Here is a 17500-nt window from a genome sequence, read left to right as displayed (position 1 = left end):
TACTTACATTTAATTAGCTTTTCTAGACAATGTAATGTTTCCTTTTCTTGAATATCGTCCTCCATAACCTCTATCTCTTGCTTGGCACCAGCCATCATCCAATACATTGATCCAAGATAGTACAATAGTGAAAATGCTGTGTGCCATCCTGCATCATCTTTCTTTTCCGGCAGATTGTGGCATTATTTTGCGTGGCATTTTGTCTATTTTTTTACTCAGTACTCAGGCCAGGTTCCAGTGTAATTGAGTTAACAACTTGGGTCAAAATATACTCAAGTACTAGTAAAAGTATTAATTTTAAAAACTACTTAAAAAGTTCAAAGTAATCATAAATGCTACTCAAGTACAATACTTGAGTAAATGTAATTAGTTACTTTCCACCCCTGTGTAGGCCTACAACTACTTTAAGTTTAAACTGTTTGAACTGATATTTGATAAGAAATGTGAACATTGTCCTGTGTACATGTGTAGCTTAACTAAGGGTATGGTTACACAGGTGAAGTTTTTTGGACCTGGATTCCGCTGTGGATTGATGACTGCGTTTGATGGCGAGCCACCCACCCCATTGAGTCGGATCCTGTCCTGTGTCATTGTACATGGTGCATATGTGGTAGGGTTGTGACCTGCCTGTGTCACAACAACACTGACTGACTGACTTGAGTTGTTACTTTAACGGTTTACAAACTGAACTAAGGCCTTGAACTGAACGGAACTACTATAAAGGAACTACTTTTTCTTTTCTTTTTTCTTGAACAACTGAAAGGAACTCTTTTCTCTTTGAGGATTTAAAGGACTGATTTAAAGGACTGTTCCCAACTTTTGGAAAATAGACAATTACTCACTTTTGAAGGACAATTCATTTTATTTTATTTTAAAGGGTCAATTCTTTTCTTTTATTTTGGGAATATGTACATATTTTCTACCTTGCAATTCATAACTAAAGAAAGAAAAAAAGTATATCCTTGTGTGGTGTCTTTTAATTGCACTTGTCTTTTTGCACTCTCCCAGAGCCTAGTGTCTTTATTCTCTAGCTATTGAACCTGGCCTATCATCGACGTGTACATACCTAGTAGTGGGTTACATTCATACTAGTATATATTAGTTTATTACCTAAACATAATAAAATTTGGCAATAAGCAGCACAGTTCCAATGAGCAGCATAGTTGCAATACTGTTGTTTGCCACAATATACAATAAAAAAAAAATTGATTTCCACAATAATGCTTTGATTTGCTTTTGATGTATTTTTTTCCCTTCTTTACCTGGTAAATGAATATCTGTAACTCGGTAACAGTGCAGAAACCTACCATGTACTTACATGATATATAACAAGTTTATTTTCATGGTAAGAAATTGGTAATACTTTGGTAAGAGCGTTCGCTTTACTTTACAGTACAGTTTCCCCTTCTTTACCTAGTAACTGAATATCTGTAACTCGGTAACAGTGCAGAAACTTACCATGTACTTACATGATTTATGAAACAAGTTTAATTACTTAAGAAATTGGTAATACACTGCAAAAAAATTACTTGCTCAATTTACTTGATAAAACAACGCAACCTATAACAAGGGATTTTTTGAGTAAACTCAACTAAGAAATCAAGAAATGTATTCAATTGCTTTTCCAAGTAAGGCCAACAAGTGGACAGAACTTGCTTTATCCATTAAATAAAGAAATGTATTTAATGGCTTTTCTAAGTAAGGACAACAAATGGACAGAACTTGCTTGATCAATTAAATCAAGAAATGTATTTAAAGATTTATTCAAGTACGTCCAACAAGTGGACAAAACTTGTTTATTCAATTAAAATCAAAATGTCTTTTTATAAACTTACTTCAAATATCATGTACTAATCTGTATTTTAAATTTGCATAAGTCACTTCTCATACATAAACTGATAAATAACTACACACTGGGTACATTTTGAGGACCATTGAGCAAATACCTGTGTATTATAGTAATATGACAGATAATTCCACATCTACAGAAAGTATGATGACTGCCAAAGTGTGAGAAGATGCTCTGCAAACTGTGAGAGTTTTAAATGTAAAGTCAAGTGCTTTAACATTATGTAACATCAGGCAGGTACCATAACATTTTCTTTGACTTAATGCAATTGTAATACTGCAATAATATACTTAATACAGACAAATACCACATTTTGAAATATTGTGCCTTTATTGGACTGGAGAATTCAACATGGTGCATGCAATTGATTTTAATTCATTACCAGACTTTTCAATTACCTGATTGACAGTGTAAAGAGAATTAGTGTGTGTGAGAGAGAGAGAGAGAGAGAGAGAGAGAGAGAGAGAGAGAGAGAGAGAGAGAGAGAGAGAGAGAGAGAGAGAGAATTAGTGTGTGTGTGTGTGTGTGAGAGAGAGAGAGAGAGAGAGAGAGAGAGAGAGAGAGAGAGAGAGAGAGAATTAGTGTGTGTGAGAGAGAGAGAGAGAGAGAGAGAGAGAGAGAGAGAGAGAATTAGTGTGTGTATGTGTGTGTGAGAGAGAGAGTGAGAGAGAGAGAGAATTAGTGTGTGTGTGTGAGAGAGAGAGAGAGAGAGAGAGAGAGAGAGAGAGAGAGAGAGAGAGAGAGAGATAATTAGTGTGTGTATGTGTGTGTGAGAGAGAGTGAGAGAGAGAGAGAGAGAGAGAGAATTAGTGTGTGTGTGTGTGTGTGAGAGAGAGAGAGAGAGAGAGAGAGAGAGAGAGAGAGAGAGAGAGAGAGAGAATTAGTGTGTGTGTGTGTGTGAGAGAGAGAGAATTCGTGTGTGTGTGAGAGAGAGAGAGAGAGAGAGAGAGAGAGAGAGAGATAGAATGTGTGTGTGTGTGTGTGTGAGAGAGAGTGAGAGAGAGAGAGAGAGAGAGAGAATTAGTGTGTGTGTGTGTGTGTGTGTGTGTGTGAGAGAGAGAGAGAATTAGTGTGTGTGAGAGAGAGAGAGAGAGAGAGTGAATGAGTGTGTGTGAGTGAGTGAGTGAGTGAGTGAGTGAGTGAGTGAGTGAGTGAGTGAGTGAGTGAGTGAGTGAGTGAGTGAGTGAGTGAGTGAGTGAGTGAGTGAGAGAGAGAGAGAGAGAGAGAGAGAGTGAGAGAGAGAGAGAGAGAGAGAGAGAGAGAGAGAGAGAGAGAGAGAAGTAGTGTGTGTGTGTGAGAGAGAGAGACAGATAGAGAGACAGACAGACAGATCACAATAAGTTCCTTATAAAGCTGGTAATGAAGCCTACTACTCATTAACAAGAACTAATATGCACCTAGGTTAGAGAAGCACTGCTTATAAACCAAGCATTTGTGTCAAAACAGCTACCATTTGGAACATGTAACTAAATTGTGAATATAAAATCGCGAATAAAAAAAATCTCAATAAAAAAAAAAAAATCCTGTCAGATGCAAAGCACAAGCAAATCCAGACCAAATGCAGGCTAAGTGACCACACACAACTTGGAGGGAGGAGAGGGGGGAGAGAGAGAGAGAGAGAGAGAGAGAGAGAGAGAGAGAGAGAGAGAGAGAGAGAGAGAGAGAGAGAGAATGAATGTGTTTGTGCATGTGTGTGCGAGTGTGAAAGACATAGAGTCTATGTAGGATGGACAGATGCAAAGTGGATGTCTGTGATACAGTACAATATGTGTGGGTTGTTTTTTTTTACCCTGGGTGTTACCAAACATGTAGGAGTAGCCTGAGTATGACTGTGTGCATGTATGTGTGACTGTGTGCATGTACTTGTATGTGCATATGCAAGTGCAGAGAGAGAGAGAGAGAGAGAGAGAGAGAGAGAGAGAGAGAGAGAGAGAGAGAGAGAGAGAGAGAGAGAGAGAGAGAGAGAGAGAGAGAGAATCACTGATCACACAGAGGTACAGGGACCCGATGCGCTTGCTCTACTGGTGTTACTGCTACCCAATAAACAAGACAACTGAACAGCCAAGGTTTGGTTAAGGCTGTGGCGCTGTAGACACAGAACATGTTGAATTAACCAACTTAAAGTAATGCTTGAAAAGGTGCAAGGTGTGTGTATGCATGTGAGAGAGAGCATATTAGTATGAGAGCGAGAGCATGAGAACCAGAGTGAGAGTGAGAGATGGACTTGGCACCTTAACGAAGACAAGTCTGTATTTTAGTCCGGAGGGACTGCACTCGTGCAGAGGCCGTTGGCCCCCATGACGAGGAAGAGCTTCTGTATCACCTCAAAGCTGTATCTCAATGTGGGGTCGTGGGGTACTCCATGTTGATAGAGTAGAGCAGGCCAAATAAGTAAGCAGTTGCTGAGGGAAGGTCCTTAATGTCCTGGATGATCACGCTCTCTTCCAAGATGATGCAGATATTGCTGGCTGCAGGTAGGGACGCGACGGCGCAGACGGCATCTTCATACATCATCATGATCCCAATCTTTACACCTTTGGTGTGTGTAATCTTGCTCTTCATCTGTGTCCTGCATGTACAAACAGAAAAGACAATACTGAATGTCTGAATGAAACGCACTATAATAAATAATACAATAAACAATAATAAAATAAAATAATAAAACTAAAAGGAACACCAACACAACTTAATGCAACTCCAAGTCAATGTTGTTAAAGCACATATCTTGAACACAACTGCATGTGCAATCACATGCTGTAGGAACAATAAATATTGTTTTACTTTTCACATAATACAATTGTCTATTCCCATCAAATGAGGGACCTGAGGAAGAGAAGGAGGCCAGACAGATGTATAGTGAACAGGGACACGTTCATGATAAGACAAAAAAGAAAGACAAACCACTGCCAAAAAAGGGAACACTGAAACTATTCCAAGCTACTCACGCGCATGTCTGAAATCATAAATCAGTCACAGAACTGTTCATGTAGGATGCAACACTAATTGTAAATCCATTTTAACTAGTGTTGTGCAAGTTCAACTGGCAAAAGGTGGAAACAGCAGGCAATTTCCATGCCACCCCCTACAAATCTGCAAATTTTGTCTTTTTGACTGATGTAGTCATGTTTGCATTTTGTCAGTGTTCCATTTGTGGACAAACCATAGGACGGTGTCCATCAACAACTGAAGTCACTTGCTCAAAGCTCAAAGATGGTGCATCAATATGAGCTGTGGCAATAAGGTTTGCCACTCCTCCCACCGTTATGTTGAGTATGGTGAAGATACCAGAAGACATGCCAGTGTACCCCTGAAAACATAGAGGGGGCATAAGAGGGTTTACCACCCAGCAGCAGCATCACTACTGTGTAAGGGGGTACGGAATAAGGGTCCCCTGCAAAATGAGCTATACAAAGGCACTGATTTGTATGTATGTCCAAGACAGATGTCATTCGGGACCATTAAAAAGAATAGTGAATCTTGGATTTGCATGTTTCTGCTCCAATAGTTTTGTGTTGGTTTGTTGTTCTCTTACTTTAGCTGTTGGAGAGAGCCAAGTGAAAAGATGGGAGTCAAGTAGAGGACGAAAATACATGCACTTTTGGGAGTATCAGAGAGTAAATTAGTAATTACCAGACAGGCCTTGAAAAGATTGGAAGGGTCCTCCTTTAGGAAGAGGGGCAATCCCTCCAAGGCCACTCTGCTCCTTTGTTCGGCTATCGCCGTCACCTGAGCACATAGATACAAAATATACATGTTGCATGTCAGTGAATATTGTTATTTACTCAGATCATGTCAGAAAACTTGGTTTAGTAGTAAGCAAATCAACTTCTATTTGGAGCTTTAAAATGACTCGGATGTGAAGTGAGGCATCTTCCAGTCCCAAACTGAAGTCTTTTTTTATTCAGGTTGTCGTTTGCAACTATACTCTTTGGAACACTTAGTAACATTAGCTTGTACTTCCAACTGAAGGCCACTAAACAGGGCATCAAAGCGAAATTAACTGAAGTAAATTTCAAGACATCCATCAAATATGATGGCTGTATTGGGTGTGAGGTAGTAATTCTAATTCTATACACAGCTAAATACATTTTATCATATGCAAATACAAAACCTTACATTCAAGGCTTCTAAATGAAATTGCAGAAAAGGTAATTTATGCAAACAAGTAGTTAAGAGTTTTTGGATATTAAAGACATCTAATCACAAAAGCTCTCTGGACCTCTTCAGGTGTAATTCTAATGTGGGAATTAGCAGTCATCTCTAGAATGGATATATACGTATGTAAGCCAAACCCTTTTCACACGACAGGGATCAGGTTTCTGATCCTGAGTCACAGAGGTGGTCAAATAAAGGCAGCCAATCAATTCTATACTCGAACGCCAAATTGTCCTCAACCCCTTTGGTCCTTGACAGCACACAACTTTCTCCTGCAGATCTTTAAGAATATCTTTTCTTGGGACAACATTAAAGAAATTTCACTTTGACACAATGAAAAGTTGTCAGTGTACAGCTTGTATAACAGTTTCAATGTAGTATTCACTCAGCCATTAAGGTCGCATCCTCTGTCAACAAAAAAAGTGAGTACAGCCCCATGTAAAATGCATAGATACAGCTGTGACAACATGTTGCCACAGTACATGCTGATGTGCATGTTTCTTTGGGGAACTTAAATATCCCAATGTTGACAGCATTCATGAAGACCCAAACCATTTGATTGACTAAGCACTTTTGTAGTACTGTGACACATGCTCGACATCGCCTAAACATGAGAATTTGTTCACGAGAACACAACATGGCTCCCATATTCTTAGTCTGTGTCGCTGATGAGGCGTCAAGTATGTGTGGTGATAACCAAGTGAGTAGCACAAAGAGTCCCATGTTTACAGTCAAGCATTGTAATGAAACTGACACGGTTCGGGGCTTTTTGGATGCACACAATGGGAGGCTTAAAGGTGCACTGTGTATTTTTTTAGTAGTTCATTTCCAGAATTCATACTGCCTGTAGGAGCCATAATTACTTTCTTTATTTTTTGTTTTCATTTTGGTATCATCTTTATGGGGATTGGTTTACTTTCATTTGTTTTTGTTTATTGGTCACTGTGGACATGGGTGTGGCGCTGGGCATATGCGGTGCGTAATTGGAGGCCCTTTAATTAGTGCCCATCTGGCACCTGCGCTATAGTTCAGTTTGGTGTGGGGTGAGCATGGGGGAAGGCCATCCTTTTGCGTAGCCTACTTATATTGCGGCTACCAGATCCAACTAGGTTCAGCGCCGCTGTGGGCTAAGCAGGGGGAATCAAACATTACATCTTTGAGTGCGCGTAAACAAGTTTGATTCCCCCTGCTTAGCCCACAGCGGCGCTGAACCTAGCTGGATCTGGTAGCCGCAATACTGCCTATTCACAAATGTTACCTTTTTAACAAATACTTACCACCATCAAAATCTAACAATATTCATTATGACTGCATAAATTGCACTTTTCATACATAAAAGGGGGATCTTCCTCATGGTCCGCCGTCTTGAATTGGCATTTTTAGCTGCAAAACTTACTGTACTTTGGTCATACTAGTACATAGTGTACAGTGTTTCCCCCAGAAAATTGGTTAGTCAAGGTGGTGAGGCTTCGAGTCTGTCCCTGGGGGGCGGCGTGGCGGGGGGGGGGGGGGGGGGGTGGCGGCGCCACTCGCGATGTCACGCGGGGGGAGGTGTTGGCGGGGTTTGATGTCACGCACGGCACGAATACTGTTTCGGGGGTTTGGGGGGGGGGGGGGGGGGGGGGGGGGGGGGGGGGGGGGGGGGGGGGTTTTGAATAATAACAAAGCTGTGTAGAACTGGAAAATATGTATTTATTGACCTGCCATATCAAAACTATTTACAGAAGCTGAAAAGAAAAATGTAACAAAAAGTGCAGTGCAGGTTGTTCACATACGAAAAAGAGAAACCAAATGGAGTGCAAAATTGACTGGCTACCTATGACTACCTATGGCACATTTTGCAAGTCTTGTCCTTGCAGGCCATCCTTCTCGGTTTTTCAAAAAAGAGTTCCAGTGCCCTGTTGTAATTAAACTGCCCTACTGGTGGCCCATTTATGCTTGGGTTGCTGCTGACGTCATAGTGCTGCCCCCTGGGCTTGGAGCCATTGAAACCCATTCAAAACTTCATTTTTTCGATCTGACACAGAATATTTTTTTATTATACCTCAAGACACACCATTGGACTTGTTTAAAAGCTGAGAACCTCAGCTTTCCATAACTGAAAGCGGTATTTTCCTAGCATCTACCAATCCGAAGGTAGCCCACTTTAAGTGCGGAATTACTTTTCTAAAGATAGCGTTTTGTTTCCTTGGAAACGGACGCGGTTTATGTGTTAGGCATACGCCATTTGACTCGGGTTTTTGCACTATTATGGATGAATTTCTAATCTTGACATGTTAATGGACAATCTATGCGAATTTCATAATGTGTTTTTATGTGATATGGGAGTAAATGTGTTTACATCCCGTCTGGGATTTGTTAAACTAGCTAGCCCGCTAGTTAGCTAGCAAGTGCTAGGTCTCTACACTACATCATGTCAAAAGTGGAAAGATTTGCCGACACTCAAGGCTGTGGATATAATGAACTGGTTCTGTGAATGTTCTCAGAATGTTTTGCTTTGGCAAATTGCTGATATTATAGCATTACATCCAAATCCTGGTGTTTCTTTGTTTATGCTTGGGCCATTGAGACAGATCGATTCTAATATCTATTACCAGAGAGAGTTTATTTCTGCTATTACTTACTTGCTAGCTAACTAGCGAACTAGCTAACAAATCCCAGACGGGCGTACTGTTAACACATTTTACTCCCATGTTACATAAAAACGCATTTTGAAACTCGCACAGATTGTCCATTAGAATGTCAAGATTAGAAATTCATCCATAATAATGCAAACCCGAGGAAAATAGCGTATGCGTAACACATAAACCGCGTCCGTTTCCAAGGAAACAAAACGCTATCTTTAGAAAAGTAATTCTGCACTTAAAGTAGGCTACCTTCGGATTGGTAGATGCTAGGAAAATACCGTTTTCAGGTATGGAAAGCTGAGGTTCTCAGCTTTTAAACAAGACCCATGGTGTGTCTAATTAAAAATATTCTGTCGAAGTCGAACATCGAAAAAATGTACTTTTGAATGGGTTTCAATGGCTCCAAGCCAGGGTTGTCCACCATTTCAAATTCGCGCGCTCCAGTGAAGGGGCATTCTGACGTAACTGCAACCCAAGAAAATTAAAATTGTTTCAAAATATGGCCTCGAGGATGGACACACATGGCGTAGTAATAAATCCGACCACTAGGTGTCACAATTTAGTCCAACCGATGTTGTCCTAGTGCCTGCGCTTGAACATGCATTACAACTTTTTTTTTTTTACAAGTTTTTTTTTTTTTTTTTTGCCCTCGGACGCATTTTTTTTTTTTTTAGGGAACGTAGCCAAGGCGGGGGTGGGGTTTAGTCAAGGCGGCCGCCTTGATAAGAAAGCGCTGGGGGAAAGCCTGGTGTATTACTTTGTAAATATTCATGAAAAGATCAAATTTGACAACAGACAGCACAGTTCAAATGAGCAGCGTAGTTTCAATACCAACTATGACCACCACCCTACACAGTGTACCCTTACAGTAAGTCCACCAAAGAAACATGCATGTCAACATCTATTGTGCCTACTGAAGCAGATCACGACTATGCATTTACATAGGGGTGTACTCATTTGTTGAGAGGATGAATGTTAATGGCAGGATATTGCCAGAGCAATACGTTTTAAAGGTTATAAAACTTAATATTGTGTCAAAGTGCCGAAATGTGAGGGGTGTACTCAATTCTGTGATGTGCTGTAGATAGCCATGTCCTGCCATGATGCATCTGCCCATTCTTAATGTACGTCAATGTACCTGTGCTGTGTATATATCATTCTGAGTGCTTGGCTTTAAGTACTGGAATTGTGTTACATAAGATCCTACTTCCATTATACTTCAGACCAGCAAACACACTAAAAATGAGGCTGTACTGGCCAAGAACAAAACTCCAAGACCCAAGTTAAATAATGTGGTATGCACAGTTCAGTGCAGTTGGAAATGTTCTGATATTGATGAACACACATGACCACTTAATAAAAGGATGACTAGACACAGGAAGGCACATGCATTATCAACAGACACTTACTACAGATTTGACACATCCCATCTGAAATCAGACACTTGGGGGGACGTTTTATTCATATAATTCATCATAAATTTTGTCATATTATATATATCATAGGCAAATAATAATGCAATGACCCCATTAATATACACATTCAAGGACTATAATTTCACCAAACCCTCCCTGCTTTTATTTGGGCCCAACAGACACACCCACTGTTGCGTTACGCTCAGTAGTCAATTACATCTACTGAAAACTAGATCACTTATCAAGTAAATCTCTTTTCTGTCTTTGTCTGTTTCTCAGTGCCAGATTGGTGCAAATGACGGTTGGATGCCATGACCCATTAGACCCCATAGTATCTGATTTCGTAGTATCTGATAGTTAGACCCCATAGACCCATTAGACCCCATAGTATCTGATTTCACATGGAATGACCTGATTTTGGGAAGTGAAGGACAAATTGGCTTCAATCAATTGTTTTACCTCTTAATCCAGAGGCGCGAGGAGGGCCCTGAATTCAACTCCTTCCTTCTGTAAAGCTTCACCAATGCTGGGGCAAACCAATGCAGACTGGAATGTGGCCATTAGATGAACGTTTGTAATGCAATGAAACTCCCTGCAGATCTGTACAAACAATACAAACATTGTACAATACAAACATGATTACACATCTGAAACACACAGCCAGCACACACTAGTATCCACATTTAACAATGATATTACATACAATCGGCCTACTAACCTCATCTGTCAGAAAAAAATCGAATTCAGACAGAACGTGGGGCAAGTTTACTTGGTGGGCTTACACTGTGCGCTATTTTCAAGCGCAGGAATTCGAATCCTGATCATACTGCACGAGGGAATCGCAGGGGCTTAAAAATTCACATCTCACGACTACCGAGCATACACTGTGCGATATTTTCACTCGTGGATATTAAGCTACTGCTCACACTGCACGAGGGAATTTCATGATATAAAAGTGCACATCTCACAGTCCTCACACGATACAAGCCGACAGTCGGATGCGAGCCGAATGCTCCCACTGTACGACATGACAGGCATGTTTCCCGGGTCTACAGAGGAGGGAACTTGCGCATCTGAGGCGGAGACGAGGACGCACTCAGGAGGAGAGAATAGCACGACCCTAGAGCTATTCATTTGTGCAAGTGTAGTGTCAAATCGGGTCGTAGCACTGCTTTAACTGTGCAATTTACTCACGAGGCGCGAACAGGATTCCAAACAGTTTTGATTTTCTCACGGCCCTACGATTGCACCATCTTGAGGTGAAATCGCTTGTCGTTACCCCATGTACACTACACGATGCGAGACTCACGATTGACCTGCGGTTGAGCAGGGACTTGGCCCGACTCCCAAAAAAGTTAGAGTGACAAATCGGTGTAAGCATTTTGAAGCGACCCTACAATTGCAAGATCATGAGGTGCAATCGCTTGTCCTTATACCATGTAGGCTACACTAGGCTATACGACGAAAGCTAGCTGGCAACTTCATTTCAAAACGGACTGACCATAGTTCTAGCCTACATTGTGTAGCCTATGTTTAAAACAACAGGTGGATAGAGGTGCGATGCAATATCAAATTAATAATCTTATTTTCAGTAAAATATAAGAACTCCAACCTCTTGATGAAATCACAGCCGAGCAGTCTCAGTCTGGTATCCGCTTCAATCAGAGGGAAAAGGAAAAGACAAGTACCAAATGTGCGCTTTGAGCCGTTGACAATCTCGTCCACATGTTGTGCCCCTGGGTAACCCCGTTGCATGTAGACTTCTCGATCACACCCCCGCAGACAAGTTGAATTCACTTGGATTTGGAAGTATGACAGGTGCATGCATGTACAACTTGATGTAACAACTTCGTATTGGAAGTTAATAGTGTTTTCCTGTCATCTTAGTCCTGCTTACTCATATCAACGTGTGGGCAGGAAAACAAGGAGTTTGTTTTTTAGCAGTGTACTTTGGTAAGAGCGTTCACTTTACTTTACAGTACAGTTTCCTCTTCTTTACCTGGTAACTGAATATCTGTAACTCAGTAACAGTGCAGAAACTTACCATGTACTTACATGATACATGAAATAAGTATAATTGCTTGGTAAGAAATTGGTAATACTTTGGTAAGAGCGTTCGCTTTACTTTACAGTACAGTTTCCCCTTCTTTACCTGGTAACTGAATATCTGTAACTCGGTAACAGTGCAGAAACTTACCATGTACTTGCATGATACATGAAATAAGTATAATTGCTTGGTAAGAAATTGGTAATACTTTGGTAAGAGCGTTCGCTTTACTTTACAGTACAGTTTCCCCTTCTTTACCTGGTAACTGAATATCTGTTACTTGGTAACAGTGCAGATAGGCTACTTACCATGTACTTACATGATATATAACAAGTTTATGTTCTTGGTAAGAAATTGGTAATACTTTGGTAAGAGCATTCGCTTTACTTTACAGTACAGTTTCCCCTTCTTTACCTGGTAACTGAATATCTGTTACTCGGTAACAGTGCAGAAACTTACCATGTACTTAGGTGATACATGAAATAAGTATAATTGCTTGGTAAGAAATTGGTAATACTTTGGTAAGAGTGTTCGCTTTACTTTACAGTACAGTTTCCCCTTCTTTACCTGGTTACTGAATATCTGTTACTTGGTAACAGTGCAGATACTTACCATAGCAAGTTTATTTTCTTGGTAAGAAATTGGTAATACTTTGGTAAGAGCGTTCGCTTTACTTTACAGTACAGTTTCCCCTTCTTTACCTAGTAACTGAATATCTGTAACTCGGTAACAGTGCAGAAACTTACCATGTACTTACATGATTTATGAAACAAGTTTAATTACTTGGTAAGAAATTGGTAATACTTTGGTAAGAGCATTCGCTTTACTTTACAGTACAGTTTCCCCTTTTTTACCTGGTAAATAAATATATGTTACTTGGTAACAGTGCACAAACCTACCATGTACTTACCAAACACTTTTGACTCAACGGCTACAAGAATGAAGATAAAGCCCATGGCAATGTGTGACATCAGCAATTGTTTTGTCAGGTAAGTACCACATTTACCCATGCAATAAATGGGTATGTATGGTGATAAACACAGTAACTACAATGAAATACTGTTCCTTGTAAGTTCTGACTTTGGAGTTGTGTAATTACCATCCAGAGCAGCACATTAACCTAGTAATTAAATGTGGTATTGCTGTAAAACAAACAGGTAAATAGGTAGTACTTTCATCCTTTTTTAAATTGCCATCAAACAATAATTACCCAGAAAATACACAGTGTAGTGTCATGGTAAGTTTTGAGGTTTTTCCCTCTAATTACATAGTATTTACATCGTAATTACCCCCTTTTTACATTCTAGGTACCATGTAACTTCTCTCTGTTACCCAGTTGTTACCCAGAAAGTACATAGTAAATACTATGTACCGTAGAGAGAAGTTACATGGTACCTAGAATGGAAAAAAGGGGGTAATTACGACGTAAATACTATGTAATTACAGGGGAAAACACAAAACTTACCAAGAAACTACACTGTGTATTTTCTGGATAACAATTGTGTAATTTCTCTCTGTTACCCAATTGTTACCCAGAAAATACACAGTGTAGTTTCACGGTAACTTTTGAGTTTTTTCCTCTGTAATTACACAGTATTTACATCGTATTAACCCCCTTTTTACATTCTAGGTACCATGTAATTTCCCTCTGTTACCCAGTTGTTACCCAGAAAGTACATAGTAAATACTGTACCGTAAAATAAAGCGTTACCATAAATAATAATAAAGAAAGGAATGCATGTTCAAGAGAAAGGGGTAAAAAAAAAGACAGAAAGAGCAAATGAGAAGAGAATGTTGATTAAGTCAGAGTGAAGATGCCGGGGTTAGAGAGAGAGACCTGGAGGAGAAAAACAGAAAACAGAAAAGAGAAAACAAAAGGCAGCTAATGATTAGACGGAGTGCACGGGGAAGGGAGGAGAAGGGAAGGGAGGAGAAGGGAAGGGAAGGAGGGAACAGTGAGGGTGGACTCCTGCCACAGGGCACAAACAGGCATTCGCACATACCTCCTAATGACGCGGCTCCGATGTGCAGAGCTTGCTAAAGCCTGTTATCTTCAAGGAGGCAAGTGGACTCCCTCAGTTGCACACACGCACACGAAGGTAGACACGCACACACTCGCACGCACACATGCACACACGCACGCATACAGTATCGTACTTAAAGCTTATAGAAATCCCATTGCAGAAATCCTATTGTATTGTTTGTGTTGGTTTGTTTGAGAAACAGACAGGGGCAGAGAGAGAGAGAGAGAGAGAGAGAGAGAGAGAGAGAGAGAGAGAGAGAGAGAGAGAGAGAGAGAGAGAGAGAGAGAGAGAGAGAGAGAGAGAGAGAGAGAGAGGAGAGAGAGAGAGAGAGAGAAAGGAGCACCGGTGAACCAGACAGAACAAAGCAAAATTGAAAGAAACAAATACTGGATTACTAATATGTTGTACATATAAAGATATGTTTTCATTTTATATTACTTTGGAGATTGCAAGTACAAAAGAAGAAGTACATAAACATTGCCCCGAAGCTGCTATTATGTGGTGAAATAATTATATCAGGACATTGCGGCTTGTACCCTCCCATGGATAAGGGACTGATTTGCAGAGGAGTACCGGTATGTGTGCAAGACAAATGGTGTGTGTGAGAGAGAATGTCTCTCTCTTTCTGTCTGTTTGTCTTGCCTATGATAGCTCACTGACAATGCTGACATCCCAGAATAACACGCCAATGTTCAACACACACACGTCAACAAACACTGCGCAAACGTAGACACACACACACACACACACACACACACACACACACACACACACACACACACACACACACACACACACACACACACACACACACACACACACACACACACACACACACTAATGAGCCACTGGCAATAAAAGCCACAGCCAACACATCAGACAGAGACAGAACGAGCAACAGGTCTTGCAGTGTGTGTGTGCATGCATGTGTGTACTCTATGCGTGACTGCGTTTGCGTGTGTTACTGTAGCATGTGTGAGACTACTGCAGGGAAGGTTGCCTTAAAACAGTGATTCTTAAAGGGACACTGTGTGAGATTTTTAGTTGTTTATTTCCTGAATTCATGCTGCCCATTCACTAATGTTACCTTTTTCATGAATACTTACCACCACCATCAAATTTTAAGTATTCATTATGACTGGAAAAATTGTACTTTTCATACATGAAAAGGGGGATCTTTTCCATGGTCCGCCATTTTGAATTTCCCAAAATAGCGATTTTTAGCTGCAAAAAGGACTGTACTTGGACCATACTAGAAAATATGTGTTTATTACTTAGTAAACTTTCATGTAAAGATCAAATTTGGCAATAGGGAGCCTAGTTTCCATGAGCAGCATAGTTGCAGTACCTTTTTTGACCATTTCCTGCACAGTGTCCCTTTAAACTGGGGCCTTCAAATAATTTTTCAGAAAAAACAAAATAATATTTGTGTGTGTTGCTGTTGACAATTAATTTAAGTTATATTGTTTTTTGTGTCAGAGGTGGGCCCCAAATAGTTCTGAAAAGTTGGAAATAGTTGCGAACCCCTGCCTTAAAACAATAGCGCAAGCAGAAGGCAAATTTATTCATCTCTATCACCCTACGATATTGAAAAATGGAGGTTGCTTAATGATTCTGTTGTTGTGTGAAGTAGTGATAATTAAAAAAGTGTTAATTTTTTCAGAGTGAAGGGAATTATTTGCTACTTGCAGTGTAACAAATATGTACTTGTTTTGTTCAGGTTTTTTTTTTTTTCTGGGTTTTTTTTCATAGTGATGCATAATAATTCTACTGCATGAATTGAAAATGTAATGATAAAAGTGTGAAGACAGATAAAATAGTCATGCATTTCTAGAATGATAATGTTCCTTACAGAGTTTTCAACACTAAATACAAGAATGTCTTCCTGTCAGGAGCTACACACCAAATGATACATTTGTAACAGCAAATACACGACCGATGTCAATCAAAATTGTCACACTTCTCTTCTACGAGGAATTCAGTAGGCGGTCTCCGGACCATATCTCACTTGTGACATGGTCTGGTGTTCACCAGGCAAATTGATTACTGCAATACAGTCATAAAAATGCCACACACAGTGCAGTCCTTTATAGTCACCACACCATCCTTTGTGCAGACATTTGTTTGACACCCATTTTGTACATGATACAGGGCAGCTGTGGCTTAATGGTTAGGGAGGTGGTCTTAAGTTCAGAGGGTTTCTGGTTCGAATCCCACCCTTACATTTACCTACACCTCCATTCATGGCTGAAGTGCCCTTGAGCAAGCTGTCTTCAGGGACTAAAACAAAATCGATACCATACGATGCATGGGAGCTTGCGCAAGTTTTACCAGGAAGACTTGAACTACTCAGATAATGTAATGTGTAGAAGAGAAGGGAAATTATAAAAACTGAAAGTCTGACAACTGTGAACACTGATCAGAGTTCAACTTGTGAAAAATAAATGATTAAAGGGTAGAGAAGAATAGCCTGGAGATGACTGTATGATTGGCCCTGTGAGGAACAGAAACCAACTGTAATTAAATTTGGTCACCACCACTGAAGTACCTGTGATCAGCTGAAGCCAAAGATTTCATTGCTTTTTTAATGTAAAAAGTGTGTGTGTGTGTGTGTGTGTGTGTGTGTGTGTGTGTGTGTGTGTGTGTGTGTGTGTGTGTGTGTGTGTGTGTGTGTGTGTGTGTGTGTGTGTGTGTGTGTGTGCGTGCGTGCGTGTGTGCGTGCGTGTGTTTGTGTGTGCGCGCGCACACTCCACAGCGTATGCATGTGTTCATGCTCCAGTGACACACACACACACACACACACACACACACACACACACACACACACACACACACACACACACACACACACACACACACACACACACACACACACACACACACACACCATCTCACACCACACACACTGCACAGTACCACCATCCGCCCCCTCTTTGGATGCGGTGCGGAGTGGCCGGGATGCTCTCCAGCTCCCAGCAGGCATCACTCACTGCTGGCCGAACACGCTCTCTCTCTCTCTCTCTCTCTCTCTCTCTCTCTCTCTCTCTCTCTCTCTCTCTCTCTCTCGCTGGCTCAACGGGAGATTAAATAAACTCACAGCTCATTAATTCAGCCCTCTTCCTCCTCCTCCGTCTCATCCTCCTCATCCTTGCTCTCCTCCTCCTCATCTTCCTCCTCGCTCTCCTCCTCCTCCTCCTCGCCCTCATCAACTTTCTTCCTCTTCCTCTACATGTTCTTTCTACCTTCCATCTTCTTGTCTTCCTCCTCTTTCTCCTCTTCCTCCTCCACTTCCTCCTCCTCCTCATCCTCCAATCTCTTCCTTTCTCCTCTCCTCCGTTCTTTCTCCGACTCATCATCATCTTCCTCTTTCTCTCCTCTCTCAC

At 40.8% G+C, this 17500-nt stretch overlaps 1 protein-coding gene and 2 long non-coding RNA genes across 3 annotated transcripts in view; 2 read left to right on the top strand and 1 right to left on the bottom strand.

Moving 5' to 3' along the window:
- The window catches only part of LOC134435896 (uncharacterized), a 2192-nt gene extending 1235 nt beyond the window's left edge, over positions 1 to 957 (top strand). Inside the window, exon 2 of the long non-coding RNA XR_010032121.1 lies at positions 497 to 957. This is a non-coding gene — a long non-coding RNA (uncharacterized LOC134435896). The remainder of the gene's footprint in view (positions 1 to 496) is intronic.
- LOC134436604 (uncharacterized) overlaps positions 1 to 17500 on the top strand; it is a 265909-nt gene that overhangs the window by 87212 nt on the left and 161197 nt on the right. The gene's annotated exons all lie outside the window — the stretch shown is intronic.
- Positions 1 to 17500, bottom strand: part of khdrbs3 (KH domain containing, RNA binding, signal transduction associated 3) — a 265883-nt gene that overhangs the window by 200650 nt on the left and 47733 nt on the right. The gene's annotated exons all lie outside the window — the stretch shown is intronic.

Source organism: Engraulis encrasicolus, chromosome 20 (genome assembly GCF_034702125.1).
Source record: "Engraulis encrasicolus isolate BLACKSEA-1 chromosome 20, IST_EnEncr_1.0, whole genome shotgun sequence".
Classification (NCBI taxonomy): domain Eukaryota; kingdom Metazoa; phylum Chordata; class Actinopteri; order Clupeiformes; family Engraulidae; genus Engraulis; species Engraulis encrasicolus.
The sequence above is the reverse complement of the archived record's forward strand: the minus strand, read 5'-3'. Positions and strand labels throughout refer to the sequence as shown.